Genomic DNA, 17,670 nt, shown 5'->3' on the forward strand with positions numbered 1-17,670 from the left:
CTCCGCCCACCTTTAAACCGTTTCTTAGTCCCCTTCACCCTGGAATGCTTTCTCAACAGTTTCTAACTTCCCCCCTCTGTTAGTGGGTTGACACTACATTATAACTCTAACATCGTTCACACATTTATACTGTATTTGGGGTGAAATCCTTCAGTCATTATTCTTAAAATACAAATTAATCTATCACAGCCCCAGACCATTATGCCTCCTCCACCAAACTTTACAGTTGACACTATGCATTGGGGCAGGTAGCATTCTCCTGGCATCTGCCAAACCCAGATTTGTCCGTCGGACTGCCAGATGGTGAAGCGTGATTCATCACTCCAGAGAACGCATTTCCACTGCACCATAGTCCACTGGCGGCAAGATGTACACCACTCCAGCCGACGCTTGGCAATGCCCATGGTGATCTTAGGCTTGTGTGCGGCTGTCTGCCATGGAAACCCATTTCACGAAGCTACCGACGAACAGTTCTTGTGCTGACGTTGCTTCCAGAGACAGTTTGGAACTCGGTAGTGAGTGTTGCACTCGGCGGTCCCGTTCTGTGAGCTTGTCTGGCCTACCACTTCACGGTTAAGCAGTTTTTGCTCCTATATGTTTCCACTTCACAATAACAGCACTTACAGTTGACCGGGGGAGCTCTAGCAGGGCAGAAATTTGACGAACTGACTTGTTGGAAAGGTGGCATCCTGTGACGGTGCCACGTTGAAAGTCACTGAGCTCTTCAGTAAGGCCATTCTACTGCCAATGTTTGTCTATCGAGATTGCATGGCTGTGTGCTCGATTTTATACACCTGTCATGGGATGCCACCTTTCAGGGTGTCCACGTACTTTTGTATATATAGTGTAAGTGAACTAGCATTGGGGTGTCAGACAACAACCTCTCTCTCAATGTCAGCAAAACAAAGGAATTGATTGTTGACTTCAGGAAACAGGAGAGAACATCCCCCGATCCACATCAACAGGACTGCAGTAGAGAGAGTCACGGGTTTTAAGTTCCTCGGCGTCCACATCACTAAGGACTTGTCATGGACCAACAACACCACCACTCTTGTCAAAAGGGCGCAACAGCGTCTCTACTTCCTAAGGTGGCTGAATAAATTTGGAATGCCGCCCCGGGTCCTCTCCAAATACTACCGCTGTACCATCGAGATCGTCCTGACCGGTTGAATCCCGGCCTGGTTCAGGAATTGCTCCATCCACGACCGCAAGGCCTTCCAGCGGGTGGTGAAGATGGCCCAGTACATCACTGGGACTTGCTCCCACCCATCCAGGACATCTACTTGAAACCGTGCCTGAGGAAGGCACCCAGCATCATCACAGACCCCACACACCCCAGCCACGAGCTGTTCTCTCCCTTACTGTCTGGTAGACGGTATCAGAGAATAAGGTCTGTTACCAACAAGCTCAGAGACAGTTTATATCTACAAGTCATCAGACTGCTGAACACTTGAACTGGATGACCACCTGCTCTGATTCTCCGCAACTTAGCACACATGCACTCACTCATGCACACACCCACACATACATACACACACATATACAGTCATGCTTCACACACACCATACCTGCAACTACCAGACTGTTATTATACTGCTCAGTTTATACACTGCCCCCCGTGTAAATATTGGACTATAAATTGTGCCTTCCTGTATTATACTATCTTTATTCTATAATACTGAGCCATTTACTTTGTGTTCATGTTCTTATCTTTTATTATTTTTTATTGTTGTTGCATTGTCGATGTATACCATGCTTATCCTGTACATACAACTAATGAAACTTGAAACACACACACTCACACATCAACACAGACAGAGAGAGAGAGCTGATTGGCAGCTTTAGGAGTGTGTGGTGTAAAGGAGATTGTTTTCTTGTGCCCTGGAGAGACACAGGTCTCGGAGAGGCTGTCACAGGACATGAGCTGTCCATGCAGGGAGAGTGAGCCTACACAGCAACTGACACGCAGGGTTATGTTTAGTGTCAGGCAGAATGCGGGCTTGTTTTTGTGACCTGTCAGGTGCTGAGGAATCTGATGGTACATTCTGTATGGCTGAAAGGCTGATGGAACATGTGTTAATGGCTGTTATTATGGATGATAATACATTTGTAAGATTGGTAAATTCTCTTATGCTGTGCATATAGTAGTATCACATTCCTATGTTCATGAGCAAGTGTCAAGTGTACCTTTTGAATTACTGCTTCTGCTGTTGTACTGTATTGTGGGTTATTCATCTTCATATCTACGGGTTCAGGAAGAGGGCACAGGGTTGATATTATATTATGTATCTAGCAAATATATACTGAACAAAAATAAACGCAACATTCAACAATTACAACGATTTTACTGAGTTACAGTTTATATCAGGAAATCAGTCAATTGAAATCAATTCATTAGACCCTAATCTATGGATTTCACATGACTGGGAAGGAGCGCAGCAATGGGTGGGCCTGGGAGGGCATTGGCCCACCAACTTGGTAACCAGGCCCAGCCAATCAGAATGAGGGCTTTATTACAGACCTAAATACTCCTCAGTTTTATCAACTGTCCAGGTGGCTGGTCTCAGACAATCCCGGAGGTGAAGAAGCCGGAAGTGGGCTGGCGTGATTACACGTGGTCTGCAATTGTGAGGCCGGTTGGACGTACTGCCAAATTCTCTAAAACTACGTTGGAGGTGGCTTATGCTAGAGAAACTAACATTAAATTATCTGGCAACAGCTCTGGTGGACATTCCTGCAGTCAGCATGCCAATTGCACGCTCCCTCAAATCTTGAGACATTTGTGGCATTGTGTCACGAACGTTGAGAGACGGGTCAGACCAAGGTGCAGCATGGTATGCGAACATGTATATTAAACTGGATAAACACTGACAAAACAACAAAAGGCAACAAAACGTGACTTTGGAAGGCTATACACAAACAAGCCAAACACACCGAAACACAAACAAGATCCGACAACCCAGGCAGGAAAACTGGCTGCCAAAGTATGATCCCCAATCAGAGACAACGAGCGACAGCTGCCTCTGATTGGGAACCACACCCGGCCAAACATAGAAATACAAAACATAGAGTTTCACACCCTGACCAAACTACCTAGAGATTAACAGTCTCTCCGGGTCAGGGCGTGACAGTACCCCCCACCCCAAAGGTGCGTACTCCGGCCGCACCAACCTGACTCATTAGGGTAGGGTCCGGGTGGGCATTCCGATTCGGAGGCGGATCCGGCTGGCGACACGCACCACTGGTTTGGTGCGAGGAGCAGGTACGGGCCGTACCGGACTGGATACACGCACCACTGGTTTGGTGCGGGGAGCAGGCACGGGCCGTACCGGACTGGGAACACGCACCACTTGCTTAGTGCGAGGAGCAGGCACGAGGCGTACCGGACTGGGAACCGGCGATGGAGGTCTACGACTGTACCAGTCCTTTACTCTCCGCGCCCAGTCCTCCTCCAGTGAGTACTCCTCCTTGAGCCTCCACGAGTGCAGTGGTCGGGGCTCTTCTCTATCGATCCCCGACCACCCTTTTAGCCCCCCCCAAACATTTTCTTGGGGCTGTCTCTCTGGCTTCCTCCTCGGCCGGCGCCTTCTGTGTCCCTCTCCTGCCTGGGCCTCCTCCTTCGCCCAGGGTCCTTTTCCTGCCAAAATCTCCTCCCATGTCCAAAAACTCTTCCCCACCTGTGTCCAGGGTGTGCTCCTGGGCACACTGCTTGGTCCGTTTTTTGTGGGATCTTCTGTCACGATCGTTGAGAGACGGGTCAGACCAAGGTGCAGCGTGGTATGCGAACATGTTTATTAAAATCAATAAACATAAACAAGAAACAACGTAACGTGAAGTCCTCAGGCTATACACATACAAGCCTAAACACGGAACAAGATCCCACAACTAAGGTAGGCAAACAGGCTACTTAAGTATGATCCCCAATCAGAGACAACGAGCGACAGCTGCCTCTGATTGGGAATCACACCCGGCCAAACCTAGATCTAGATCCTAAACATAGAAATTCTAACATAGATCCTCACGCCCTGACCAAACCAACTAAAGACAACAGGCCTCTCAAGGCCAGGGCGTGACACATTGTGTTGTGTGACAAAACTGCACATTTTAGAGTGACCTTTTATTGTCCCCAGCACAACATGCACCTGTGAAATGATCATGCTGTTTCATCAGCTTCTTGATATGCCACACCTGTCAAGTGGGTGGATTATCTTGGCAAAGGAGAAACACTCACTAACAGGGATGTAAACAAATTTGTGCACAACATTTGAGATAAATACGTTTTTTGTGCGTATGGAAAATTTCGGGGATCTTTTATTTCAGCTAATGAAACATGGGACCAACACTTTACTTTGTTCAGTGTAGATGTTTTTCTTAGAGATTATGAGAATGTTCCTCAGGAAATCATATCTACCTGTTCTTCAAGGAAAAAACATGCTTTGTTTATTACATCATGCATATTTAACAATAACATAACTTTGGGTGATGATCATCGTTCCAATTCATTCAGTGGGGAAAAAAAGTATTTAGTCAGCCACCAATTGTGCAAGTTCTCCCACTTAAAAAGATGAGAGAGGCCTGTAATTTTCATCATATGTACACGTCAACTATGACAGACAAAATGAGATTTTTTTTTTCAGAAAATCACATTGTAGGATTTTTTATGAATTTATTTGCAAATTATGGTGGAAAATAAGTATTTGGTCAATAACAAAAGTTTCTCAATACTTTGTTATATACCCTTTTTTGGCAATGCCACAGGTCAAACGTTTTCTGTAAGTCTTCACAAGGTTTTCACACACTGTTGCTGGTATTTTGGCCCATTCCTCCATGCAGATCTCCTCAAGAGCAGTGATGTTTTGGGGCTGTCGCTGGGCAACACGGACTTTCAACTCCCCTCCAAAGATTTTCTATGGGGGGTTGAGATCTGGAGACTGGCTAGGCCACTCCAGGACCTTGAAATGCTTCTTAAGAAGCCACTCCTTCGTTGCCCGGGCGGTGTGTTTGGGATCATTGTCATGCTGAAAGACCCAGCCACGTTTCATCTTCAATGCCCTTGCTGATGGAAGGAGGTTTTCACTCATAATCTCACGCTACATGGCCCCATTCATTCTTTCCTTTACACGGATCAGTCGTCCTGGTCCCTTTGCAGAAAAAACAGCCCCAAAGCATGATGTTTCCACCCCCATGCTTCACAGTAGGTATGGTGTTCTTTGGATGCAACTCAGCATTCTTTGTCCTCCAAACACGACGAGTTGATTTTTTACCAAAAAGTTATATTTTGGTTTCATCTGACCATATGACATTCTCCCAATCCTCTTCTGGATCATCCAAATGCACTCTAGCAAACTTCAGACGGGCCTGGCTTAAGCAGGGGGACACGTCTGGCACTGCAAGATTTGAGTCCCTGGCGGTGTAGTGTGTTACTGATGGTAGGCTTTGTTACTTTGGTCCCAGCTCTCTGCAGGTCATTCACTAGGTCCCCCCGTGTGGTTCTGGGATTTTTGCTCACCGTTCTTGTGATCATTTTGACCCCACGGGGTGAGATCTTGCGTGGAGCCCCAGATCGAGGTAGATTATCAGTGGTCTTGTATGTCTTCCATTTCCTAATAATTGCTCCCACAGTTGATTTCTTCAAACCAAGCTGCTTACCTATTGCAGATTCAGTCTTCCCAGCCTGGTGCAGGTCTACAATTTTGTTTCTGGTGTCCTTTGACAGCTCTTTGGTCTTGGCCATAGTGGAGTTTGGAGTGTGACTGTTTGAGGTTGTGAACAGGTGTCTTTTATACTGATAACAAGTTCAAACAGGTTCCATTAATACAGGTAACGAGTGGAGGACAGAGGAGCCTCTTAAAGAAGAAGTTACAGGTCTGTGAGAGCCAGAAATCTTGCTTGTTTGTAGTTGACCAAATACTTATTTTCCACCATAATTTGCAAATAAATTCATTAAAAATCCTACAATGTGATTTTCTGGAGTTTTTTTTCTCAATTTGTCTGTCATAGTTGACGTGTACCTATGATGAAAATTACAGGCCTCTGAAATCTTTTTAAGTGGGAGAACTTGCACAATTGGTGGCTGACTAAATACTTTTTTTCCCCACTGTACATGAGTAATCAAAGTGGGTATACAGTACCAGTCAAAAGTTTGGACACACCTACTCATTCCAGGGTTTTCCTTTATTTTTTATATTTTCTACATTGTAGAATAATAGTGAAGACATCAAAACTATGAAATAACATATATGGAATCATGTGGTAACCAAACAAGTGTTAAACAAATCAAAATATATTTTATATCTGAGATTCTTCAAATAGCCACCCTTTGCCTTGATGACAGCTTTGCACACTCTTGGCATTCGCTCAACCAGCTTCACCTGGAATGCCTTTCCAACAGTCTTGAAGGAGTTCCCACATATGCTAAGCACTTGTTGCATGTTTTTCCTTCACTCTGCGGTCCCACTCATCCCAAACCATCTCAATTGGGTTGAAGTCAGTGGATTATGGAGGCCAGGTCATCTGATGCAGCACTCCATCACTCTCCTTCTTGGTAAAATAGCCCTTACACAGCCTGGAGGTGTGTTGGGTCATTGTCTTGTTGAAAAACAAATGATAGTCCCACTAAGCCCAAACCAGATGGGATGGTGTATCACTGCAGAATGCTGTGGTAGCCATGCTGGTTAAGTGTGCGTTGAATTCTAAATAAATTACAGACAGTGTCACCAGCAAAGCACCCCAACACCATAGCACCTCCTCCTCCTCCATGCTTTACGGTGGGAAATGCACATGCGGAGATCATCCGTTCACCCACACCGCATCTCACAAAGACATGGTGCTTGGAACCAAACATCTCCAATTTGGACTCCAGACCAAAGGACACATTTCTACCGGTCTAATGTCAATTGCTCGTGTTTCTTGGCAAGCAAGTCTCTTCTTCTTATTGGTGTCCTTTAGGAGTGGTTTCTTTGCAGCAATTCAACCATGAAGGCCTGCTTCACACAGTCTCCTCTGAACAGTTGATGTTGAGATGTGTCTGTTACTTGAACTCTGTGAAGCATTTATTTGCGCTGCAATTTCTGAGGCTGGTAACTCTACTGAACGTATCCTCTGCAGCAGAGGTAACTCTGGGTGTTCCATTCCTGTGGCGGTCCTCATGAGAGCCAGTTTCATCATAGCGTTTGATGGTTTTTGCGACTGCACTTTAATAAACTTTCAAAGCTCTTGAAATGTTCCGAATTAACTGACCTTCATGTCTTAAAGTAATGACGGACTGTTGTTTCTCTTTGCTTATTTGAGCTGTTCTTGCAATAATATGGACTTGGTATTTGGCCAAATAGGGCTACAGTGCCTTACAAAAGTGTTTATCCCCCTTGGCGTTTTTCCTATTTTGTTGCATTACAACCTGTAATTTAAATGGATTTTTATTTGGATTTCATGTAATGGACATACACAAAATAGTCAAAATTGAAAAAAAAAAACATTTCAAAAAATTCAAAAAATACAAAACGGAAAAGTGGTGCGTGCATATGTATTCACCCCTTTTGCTATGACGCCAATAAATAAGATCTGGTGCAACCAATTACCTTCAGAAGTCACATAATTAGTTAAATAAAGTCCACCTGTGTGCAATCTAAGTGTCACATGATCTCAGTATATATATACCTGTTCTGAAAGGCCCCAGAGTCTGCAACACCACTAAGCAAGTGGCACCACCAAGAAAGCGGCACAATGAAGACCAAGGAGCTCTCCAAACAGGTCAGGGACAAAGTTGTTGAGAAGTACAGATCAGGGTTGGGTTATAAAAAAATATCAGAAACTTTGAACATCCCACGAAGCACCATTAAATCCATTATTAAATAATGGAAAGAATATGGCACCACAACAAACCTGCAAAGAGAGGGCTGCCCACCCAAACTCACGGACCAGACAATGAGGGCATTAATCAGAGGCAACAAAGAGACCAAATATAACCCTGAAGGAGCTGCAAAGCTCCACAGTGGAGATTGGAGTGTCTGTCCATACGACCACTTTAAGCCGTACACTCCACAGACCTGGGCTTTACTGAAGAGTGGCCAGAAAAAAGCCATTGCTTGAAGAAAAAAATAAGCAAACTCGTTTGGTGTTTGCCAAAAGCCATGTGGGAGACTCCCCAAAGATATGGAAGAAGGTACTCTGGTCAGATGAGACTAAAATTGAGCTTTTTGGCCATCAAGGAAAATGCTATGTCTGGTGCAAACCCAACACCTCTCATCACCCCGAGAACACCATCCCCACAGTGAAGCATGGTGGTGGCAGCATCATGGTGTGGGGATGATTTTCATCGGCAGGGACTGGGAAACTGGTCAGAATTGAAGGAATGATGGATGGCGCTAAATACAGGGAAATTCTTGAGAGAAACCTGTTTCAGTCTTCCAGAGATTTGAGACTGGGACAGAGGTTCACCTTCCATGGAATGGAATGGCCTAGTCAAAGCCCAGACCTCAATCCAATTGAGAATCTGTGGTATGACTTAAAGATTGCTGTACACCAGCGGAACCCATCCAACTTGAAGGAGCTGGAGCAGTTTTGCCTTGAAGAATGGGCAAAAATCCCAGTGGCTAGATGTTCCAAGCTTATAGTGACATACCCCAAGAGACTTGCAGCTGTAATTGTTGCAAAAGGTGGCTCTACAAAGTATTGACTTTGGGGGGGTGAATAGTTATGCACGCTCAAGTTTTCTGTTTTTTTGTCTTATTTCTTGTTTGTTTCACAATTAAAAATATTTTGCATCTTCAAAGTGGTAGGCATGTTGTGTAAATCAAATTATACAAACCCCCAAAAAGCAATTTTAATTCCAGGTTGTAAGACAACAAAATAGGAAAAATGCCAAGGGAGGTGAATACTTTCGCAAGCCACTGTATCTTCTTTATAAACCTTGTCACAACACAACTGATCGGCTCAAACACACAGAAATTCCACAAATTAACTTTTAACAAGGCACACCTGTTAATTGAAATGCATTCCAGGGGACTACCTCATGAAGCTGGTTGAGAGAATGCCAAGAGTGTGCAAAGCTGTTGTCACGTTCGTTGAATGACGGGTCAGACCAAGTCGCAGCGTGATATGCGTACATGGTTATTTTAACTGTTAAACACACGACAAAACAACAAAGGAAACAAAACGTGAAGTCCAAGGTAGCACACACAACATACCTTAACCGGAACAAGATCCCACAACTAGACTGTGCCAATAGGCTGCTTAAGTATGGTCCCCAATCAGAGACAACGAGCGACAGCTGCCTCTGATTGGGAACCACACAGGCCAACATAGATCCACACATGCTAGATGTACAACATAGACCATACACAACAAAGAATATACACACCCTGACTCAACATATAAGAGTCCCCTGAGTCAGGGCGTGACAGTACCCCCCCAAAGGTGCGGACTCCGACCGCACAACATAAACATAACAGGGTAGGGGCCGGGTGGGCATTCCGCCTCGGAGGCGGATCCGGCTGGCGACGCGCACCACTGGCTTGGTGCGAGGAGCAGGAACGGGCCGGGCCGGGCTGGCGACGCGCACCACTGGCTTGGTGCGAGGAGCAGGAACGGGCCGGGCTGGCGACGCGCACCACTGGCTTGGTGCGAGGAGCAGGAACGGGCCGGGCCGGGCTGGCGACGCGCACCACTGGCTTGGTGCGGGGAACAGGAACGGGCCGGGCCGGACTGGCGACGCGCACCACTGGCTTGGTGCGAGGAGCAGGAACAGGCCGGGCCGGACTGGGAACACGAACCACTGGCTTGGTGCGGGGAGCAGGAACGGGCCGGACCGGACTGGCGACACGCACCACTTGCTTGGTGCGAGGAGCAGGACTGGGTTCCTTTATTAACCCCCGCTCCTTCTGCTGCCTAACCAGCTCCTCTCGCCGTGCCTCTACTCTTTCCTTCTCCCTTTTAGCCTCCTGTAGCGCCTCCCTCTGACCGAATAACTCCTGCTCCCTCTGAACCAATAGCCCCCGTAAGATGGTGGCCTCCTCTCCTAACCTGCAGATCCGCCCTTTAACGGCCTCCTGCTGCCTCGTCGTCCACACCGTGTGCCCCCCCCCAAAAAATTTTCTTGGGGTTGCCTCTCGGGTCTCTTTCGTCGGCACTGTTGGCACCGTTTCTCCTCTCCTACCTGGGCATCCTCCTTCATCGCCCTCCGATAATGGACGGCCTCCTCCTCCGTAATTCTCCCCCAACCGAGGAGGACATCTACTAACGTAACCTCCTGTTGAGTCCCAGGCGTTTGCTCCTTCTCGGCACGCTGCTTGGTCCTCGTTTGGTGGGATCTTCTATCACGTTCGTTGAATGACGGGTCAGACCAAGGTACAGCGTGATATGCGTACATGTTTATTTTAACTGTTAAACAAACGACAAAACAACAAAGGAAACAAAACGTGAAGTCCAAGGTAGCACACACAACATACCTTAACCGGAACAAGATCCCACAACTAGACTGTGCCAATAGGCTGCTTAAGTATGGTCCCCAATCAGAGACAACGAGCGACAGCTGCCTCTGATTGGGAACCACACCGGCCAACATAGATCCACACATGCTAGATATACAACATAGACCATACACAACAAATAATATACACACCCTGACTCAACATATAAGAGTCCCCTGAGTCAGGGCGTGACAGCTGTCATCAAGACAAAGGGTGGCTATTTGAAGAATCTCAAATATAAAATAAATGTTGATTTGTTTAACACTTTTGTGGTTACTACATGATTCCATATGTGTTATTTCATATTTTTGATGTCTTCACTATTATTCTACAATGTAGAAAATAGTAAAAAATAAAGAAAAACCCTTGAATGTGTAGGTGTGTCCAAACTTTTGACTTGTAGTGTATTTTATGCATTTCAAAGATTTATAAACATTTAATTACATTTATATAAAACGTTACCTCTGTTTTGCATGCATCAAATACAATTATATTTCCAATCCAGTATCTCGATAAATGTATTTTGGAGGCAATCCTAAGGCTAGTCATACATTTTTTATATTGTCTTTTTATTTTTAGATAATGATAGCAGCCCAGAAGTCCTACAGGATACAGTGGAGAGAGAGAGAGAGAGAGAGAGAGAGAGAGAGAGAGAGAGAGAGAGAGAGAGAGAGAGAGAGAGAGAGAGAGAGAGAGAGAGAGAGAGAGAGAGAGAGAGAGAGAGAGAGAGAGAGAGAGAGAGAGAGAGATATGTTTTTTGCATGGAATATGGTTATGGGCCCGGGTGTGCATGCTGTGTATCTGTATCTCTGATTCAATTACTCCATACCTTGTAAGGTCCTCCTCAAGGTCTCAGTGGATTTCCTTTGGTCACGTATCCCCTTCGTCCATCCCCCCTGCTCTCTGACACACTGACGGACAAAGGAGAGTTAATGACAATGTCACATTCTGATCCTGGCATTTCCCCATTGACACCCTCAATCCCCCATCTACATTTCCTATCTGCATGGGCCAGTGGCTGGGCCGCGTGGTAAAGGCCAACCTGGATTAAAGTATCAGGGTATCACCATGGATGTGATGCGAGCGGAGCTGCCTCCTCGATGGACAGGCAGACAGGCAGCAGGCAGGCCTCTAAATCCCTGTCTGGAGCGAACCAGGACACACACAGCCGCTAAGCTCTCATCAGTCTCACCCTCTGCCTTGATGAGAAACTGCTCTCCTCTCATACCCAGGAGATCAGACAGACAAGTTGGGACCGTAATGTAGTGGCGGATGTAATTGCTTCGTCCTCTATTCGATCTCTCTCTTCTTAGTCAGGGTGATATTATTAACCAAATGACGTGAAGGAGAAGATAGGCTTTTCGTGTCTGGGAACCTGGTGGTGATTTTGTCTCGGAGCATGGGGGGCAATGAATGTGATCAGTTATTAAAGATCAATAGATTTGATCATAGAGACACCAATCTCAACAACTGAATGCCAGCATTCAGCATTTACAAGAACTAAAATGAATTACATTATTAATTAATGATCATGTGTTTATTGTTCAGTGTTGGAGAAACATGAACAATATGAATGATGTTTTATTTTCTCCTTCTTGTTTTCTAGCTGTCATGGTGACCTCTTGACTAGGGTTGCAAAGCTACCGGTTGTTGACCAAAGTTACTGGAATCTTCAGTAATTTTGGTAATTAACAGAAAATCTATGTCAATCTATCGAACTTTGATAATTTATACTTGAATAATTATTCCTAAATATTTCAAAAACTAAAAGCATTGTATTTGGGACAAATCATTCACTACACCCTAAACCTCAACCAAATCTTGCAGTGAATAATGTGGACATTGAGCAAGTTAAGGAGACTAAACTACTTGGAGTAACCCTGGATTGTAAACTATCATGGTCAAAACATATTGATGCAACAGTAGCTAAGATGGGGAGAGGTCTGTCCATAATATAGCGCTGCACTGCCTTCTTAACAACGCTATCACGAGGCAGGGCCTATAGGCCCTAGTTTTGTCGCACCTGGACTACTGGCCAGTCGTGTGGTTAGGTGCCACAAAGAGGGATTTAGGAAAATTGCAATTGGCCCAGAACAGGGCAGCACGGCTGGCCCTTAAATGTACACGGAAAGCTAACTTGAATAATATGCATGTCAATCTCTCCTTGCTCAAGGTAGAGGAGAGATTGACTTCATCACTATTTGTAGTGGTGAGAAGTATTGACATAAAGACTGCACGAGTTGTCTGTTTATTTAACTACTAGCACACAGCTCAGATACATATGCATACCCCACAATACATGCCACCATAGGTCTATTTACAGTCCCCAAGTCCAGAACAGACTATGGGAGGCACACAGCACTACATAGAGCCATGACTACATGGAATGCTATTCCACATCAAGTAACTCATGCAAGCAGTAGAATCAGATTTAAAAAACAGATACAAATACACCTTATGGAACAGCGGGGACTGTGAAGAGACACACACACAGGCAGAGACACACACATACACACACATGATAACATACGCACTATACACACACGTACACATGGATTTGGTGTTGTAGATACTGTATGTGGTAGTAGAGTAGTGGCCTGAGGGCACAAACTTAATGTTTAGTGAAATCTGTTGTGAAATGTATTGTAATGTTTTAAATGTTTTATATAACTGCCTTAATTTTGCTGGACCCCAGGAAGAGTAGCTGCTTCCTTGGCAGGAACTAATGGGGAGCCATAATAAATACTGACAATTTTGTGTAGGCTATACTGACTATTTTGTGTAGGCTATACTGACTATTTTGTGTAGGCTATACTTACTATTTTGTGTTGGCTCTACTGACTCTTCTGTGTAGGCAATAATTACTATTTTGTGTAGGCTATACTGACTATTTTGTGTAGGCTATACTGACTATTTTGTGTAGGCTATACTTACTATTTTGTGTTGGCTCTACTGACTCTTCTGTGTAGGCAATAATTACTATTTTGTGTAGGCTATACTGACTATTTTGTGTAGGCTATACTGACTATTTTGTGTAGGCTATACTGACTCTTTTGTGTAGGCTATACTGACTCTTTTGTGTAGGCTATACAAACTATTTTGTGTTGGCTATAATGACTATTTTGTGCAGGCTATAATGACTATTTTGTGTAGACTATAATGACTATTTTGTGTAGGCTATAATGACTATTTTGTGTAGGCTAAACTCACTATTTTGTGTAGGCTATACTGACTATTTTGTGTAGGCTAAACTCACTATTTTGTGTAGGCTATACTGACTATTTTGTGTAGGCTATACTGACTATTTTGTGTAGGCTACACTGACTATTTTGTTCCCATTGTGTTTTATAGTGCCGCTAAGCTTCCAATTCATGTTCTAAACTGTTACTGTGCACTGGTGCTTATCAGAGAGAGCTCAAATCTACAGCGTTAGTCAGAGTAAAACAGTTATCCCACTCAGAGTGTTGCCAGTTTTTCTGTTATCTTTCACAGATGCATTTAGATAAATTCACTGGCTTGTTTTCACACAAAGTCTCAGAAACCTAGAAAGAAAGTGGAACCTATCCTCTTATAATTACAAAGGATAAGGATATCCAAGGTTTCCTTGTTAGTATGCAAAATAATGCATCCTATTTCTCACCATGCCTCAATTCCGATGGTGGAGGGGGAAAATTAGAAATCGGCAGGAGATTACCCCATTAAGCAATTTGGTTCTGCTTATTCGTGGCTCGTTTGATTTGGTCTGGGCCATGAGATGAGCGACGAGCGACAAGCGTGTGAAATGATTGGGATGCGTCGTCATATCTTGTTCCTGCCAGTCTGCTGCATGTGTGTGTGTCGCCTGTGCCGCATGCGGAGCAGGCGTCCTCCACTGTAATAAGAGGTCATCCCTGGTGGAGTGTGAAAATGTGTCTAATTAAAGAAAATGCTTTATCAACAGCCCAGGCAGAGTGAGCGGCCCGCGTAAAAAAAAATATCCAGCAATTTCCTGAGATTCATATTCTGATAAACATCTTATTAAACCACCCACTATCTAATGGAAACGTATTGTGCGGAGAAGACTTGAGCTAATTCTTTACGTGTGTGTGTGTTGGGATGCAGTATGAGTGAATGAGTAATACAAAACCTTTCCAACTTCTGTGAGGTATGGCCTATTTTGGATTTTTGCTCTCCTTGCAGTTAAGTGGGAGTGTAAATTACTTACTGCTGTTGGCGCAATGTACTTAATTGTTTTTTTTATCATCATTATTCATCCGCCCCTGACAGCTTGATTGATGTGTTGAATGCTGGGCCATCTGTACGTCTCCTGCCTGCCTGCACCTCTCTCTCTCTTCCCTCTCTCTCATTTTCTCTCTCTCTCTCTCTCTCTCTCTCTCTCAACTCTCTCATTTTCTCTCTCGCACACTTTCTCTGTGTCCATCTTTCTCTTTTTTTATTTCGCTACTCTCTCTCGCTTCTATTTCTGATCCTCTGCTGCCGCGTTTCCCTGCGATGACAACGTGGTCCAACTGTCTCCAACATCTTGTTATGGCATTATTCTGATGTGTGAGATTGTGACACAAACACACACATTTGTTCTGTTCCCTAACTGTGCTATGCCTGCGAAATGCCTTGGAGCAAGGACAAAATAATAATAAACACTTCAACATCACATTGGAGGGATCAGTGCAGATGCAATTACCCTGTCCTCTCTGATTGGCTCTCAGAGGAAATTAATGGTATTTTTCTCTTTTAGTTGATGAACCCTCACATTTACACAGATCCTTCCATCACAATATCTCCCTCAAAATCTCTCCATCGACACATGGGTTTTACGCCCTCAGATCTTCATATTATATTTCACCCAATACAGCAGGCGGTTTGTTCACCCTGAAGAGAGGAGGAGGGGAGCCAACTGGTGGTATGGAGCACAGTTGTGAAATCAGAATATGCTACAGTACATCACCTGTGGGTTGGCCATTAGTGATGATGGGCCACCTGTATGACTGTATAACTGCACGGCGGCGTGGGTGGTGTGTGTGTATGGTGGCTTGTGAAAGTATTCAACCCCCCTTGGCATTTTTCCTATTTTGTTGCCTTACAACCTGGAATTAATAAAATGTATTGTTTAGGGGTTTGTAACATTTGATTTACACAACATGCCTACCACTTTGAAGATGCAAAATATTTTTACACTAAATGTATCCTTTAGGACTTCTGGGCTGCTATCATTATCTATACAAAATATATCTATAAAAAATGTATGACTAGCCTTAGGATTGCCTCCAAAATTCATTTTTTCAAAAGACATTTATCGAGATACTGGATTGGTGTCACGCCCTGACTCAGGGGACTCTTATATGTTGAGTCAGGGTGTGAATGTTTATATGTTAGTAGTTCTATGTTTTCTATCTAGTATGTGTATATCTATGTTGGCCGGTGTGGTTCCCAATCAGAGGCAGCTGTCACTCGTTGTCTCTGATTGGGGATCATAATTAGGCAGCCTATTGGCACTGTTTAGTTGTGGAATCTTGTTCCGTGTTTAGGCTAGTTTTGTGTTCAGCCTTTGGACTTCACGTTTCGTTTGGTTTGTTGTTTTGTCGTGTGTTTATCAGTTAAATAAACATGTACGCATTTCACGCTGCGCCTTGGTCTGACCCGTCCTTAAACGAACGTGACAGAAGATCCCACCAAACACCGGCCAACATAGATCTACACATAGAAAACATAGAACTACTAACATAGAAACATTCACACCCTGACTCAACATATAAGAGTCCCCTGAGTCAGGGCGTGACAATTGGAAATATAATTGTATTTGATGCATGCAAAACAGAGGTAACGTTTTATATAAATGTAATGAAATGTTTATCAATCTTAGAGATGCATCAAATACACTACCAGTCCAAAGTTTGGACACACCTACTCATTCAAGGGTTTTTCTTTATTTTTACTATTTTCTACATTGTAGAATAATAGTGAATACATAAAAAATATGAAATAACACATATGGAATCATGTAGTAACCAAAAAAGTGTTAAACAAATCAAAATATATTTTATATTTGAGATTCTTCAAATAGCCACCCTTTGCCTTGATGACAGCTTTGCACACTCTTGGCATTCTCTCAACCAGCTTCATGAGGTAGTCCCCTGGAATGCATTTCAATTAACAGGTGTGCCTTGTTAAAAGTTAATTTGTGGAATTTCTGTGTGTTTGAGCCGATCAGTTGTGTTGTGACAATGTTTATAAAGAAGATACAGTGGCTTGCGAAAGTATTCACCCCCCTTGGCATTTTTCCTATTTTGTTGCTTTACAACCTGGAATTAACATGGCTTTTTGGGGGGTTTGTATCATTTGATTTACACAACATGCCTACCACTTTGAAGATGCAAAATATTTTTAATTGTGAGACAAACAAGAAATAAAATAATACTTTGTAGAGCCACCTTTTGCAGCAATTACAGCTGCAAGTCTCTTGGGGTATGTTTCTATAAGCTTGGCACATCTAGACACTGGGATTTTAGCCCATTCTTCAATGCAAAACTGCTCCAAATCAAATCAAATTTTATTTGCCACATGCGCCGAATACAACAGGTGTAGACATTACAGTGAAATGCTTACTTACAAGCCCTTAACCAACAATGCAGTTTTTAAGAAAATAAGTAAGTTAAGTAAAAAAATAGATAAGTATTTTTTTTTTTTAATAAATAAAAAAAAATAAAAAAAATAAAGAGCAGCAGTAAAATAAAATAACAGTAGGGAGGCTATATACAGGGGGTACCGGTTAGTCGAGGTAAATGAGGTAATATGTACATGTGGGTAGAGTTAAAGTGACTATGCATAAATAATAAACAGAGTAGCAGAAGCGTAAAAGAGGGGGTTTGGGTGGGGTGGGGGGCAATGCAAATAGTCCGGGTAGACATAATTAGCTGTTCAGGAGTCTTATGGCTTGGGGGTAGAAGCTGTTAAGAAGCCTTTTGGAACTAGACTTGGCACTCCGGTACCGCTAGCCGTGCGGTAGCAGAGAGAACAGTCTATGATTAGGGTGGCTGGAGTCTTTGATAATTTTTAGGGCCTTCCTCTGATACCGCCTGGTATAGAGGTCCTGGATGGCAGGAAGCTTGGCCCCAGTGATGTACTGGGCTGTACACACTACCCCCTGTAGTGCCTTGGGGTCGGAGGCCAAGCAGTTGCCATACCAGGCGGTGATGCAACCAGTCAG

Source organism: Coregonus clupeaformis, chromosome 24 (genome assembly GCF_020615455.1).
Source record: "Coregonus clupeaformis isolate EN_2021a chromosome 24, ASM2061545v1, whole genome shotgun sequence".
Taxonomy (NCBI): domain Eukaryota; kingdom Metazoa; phylum Chordata; class Actinopteri; order Salmoniformes; family Salmonidae; genus Coregonus; species Coregonus clupeaformis.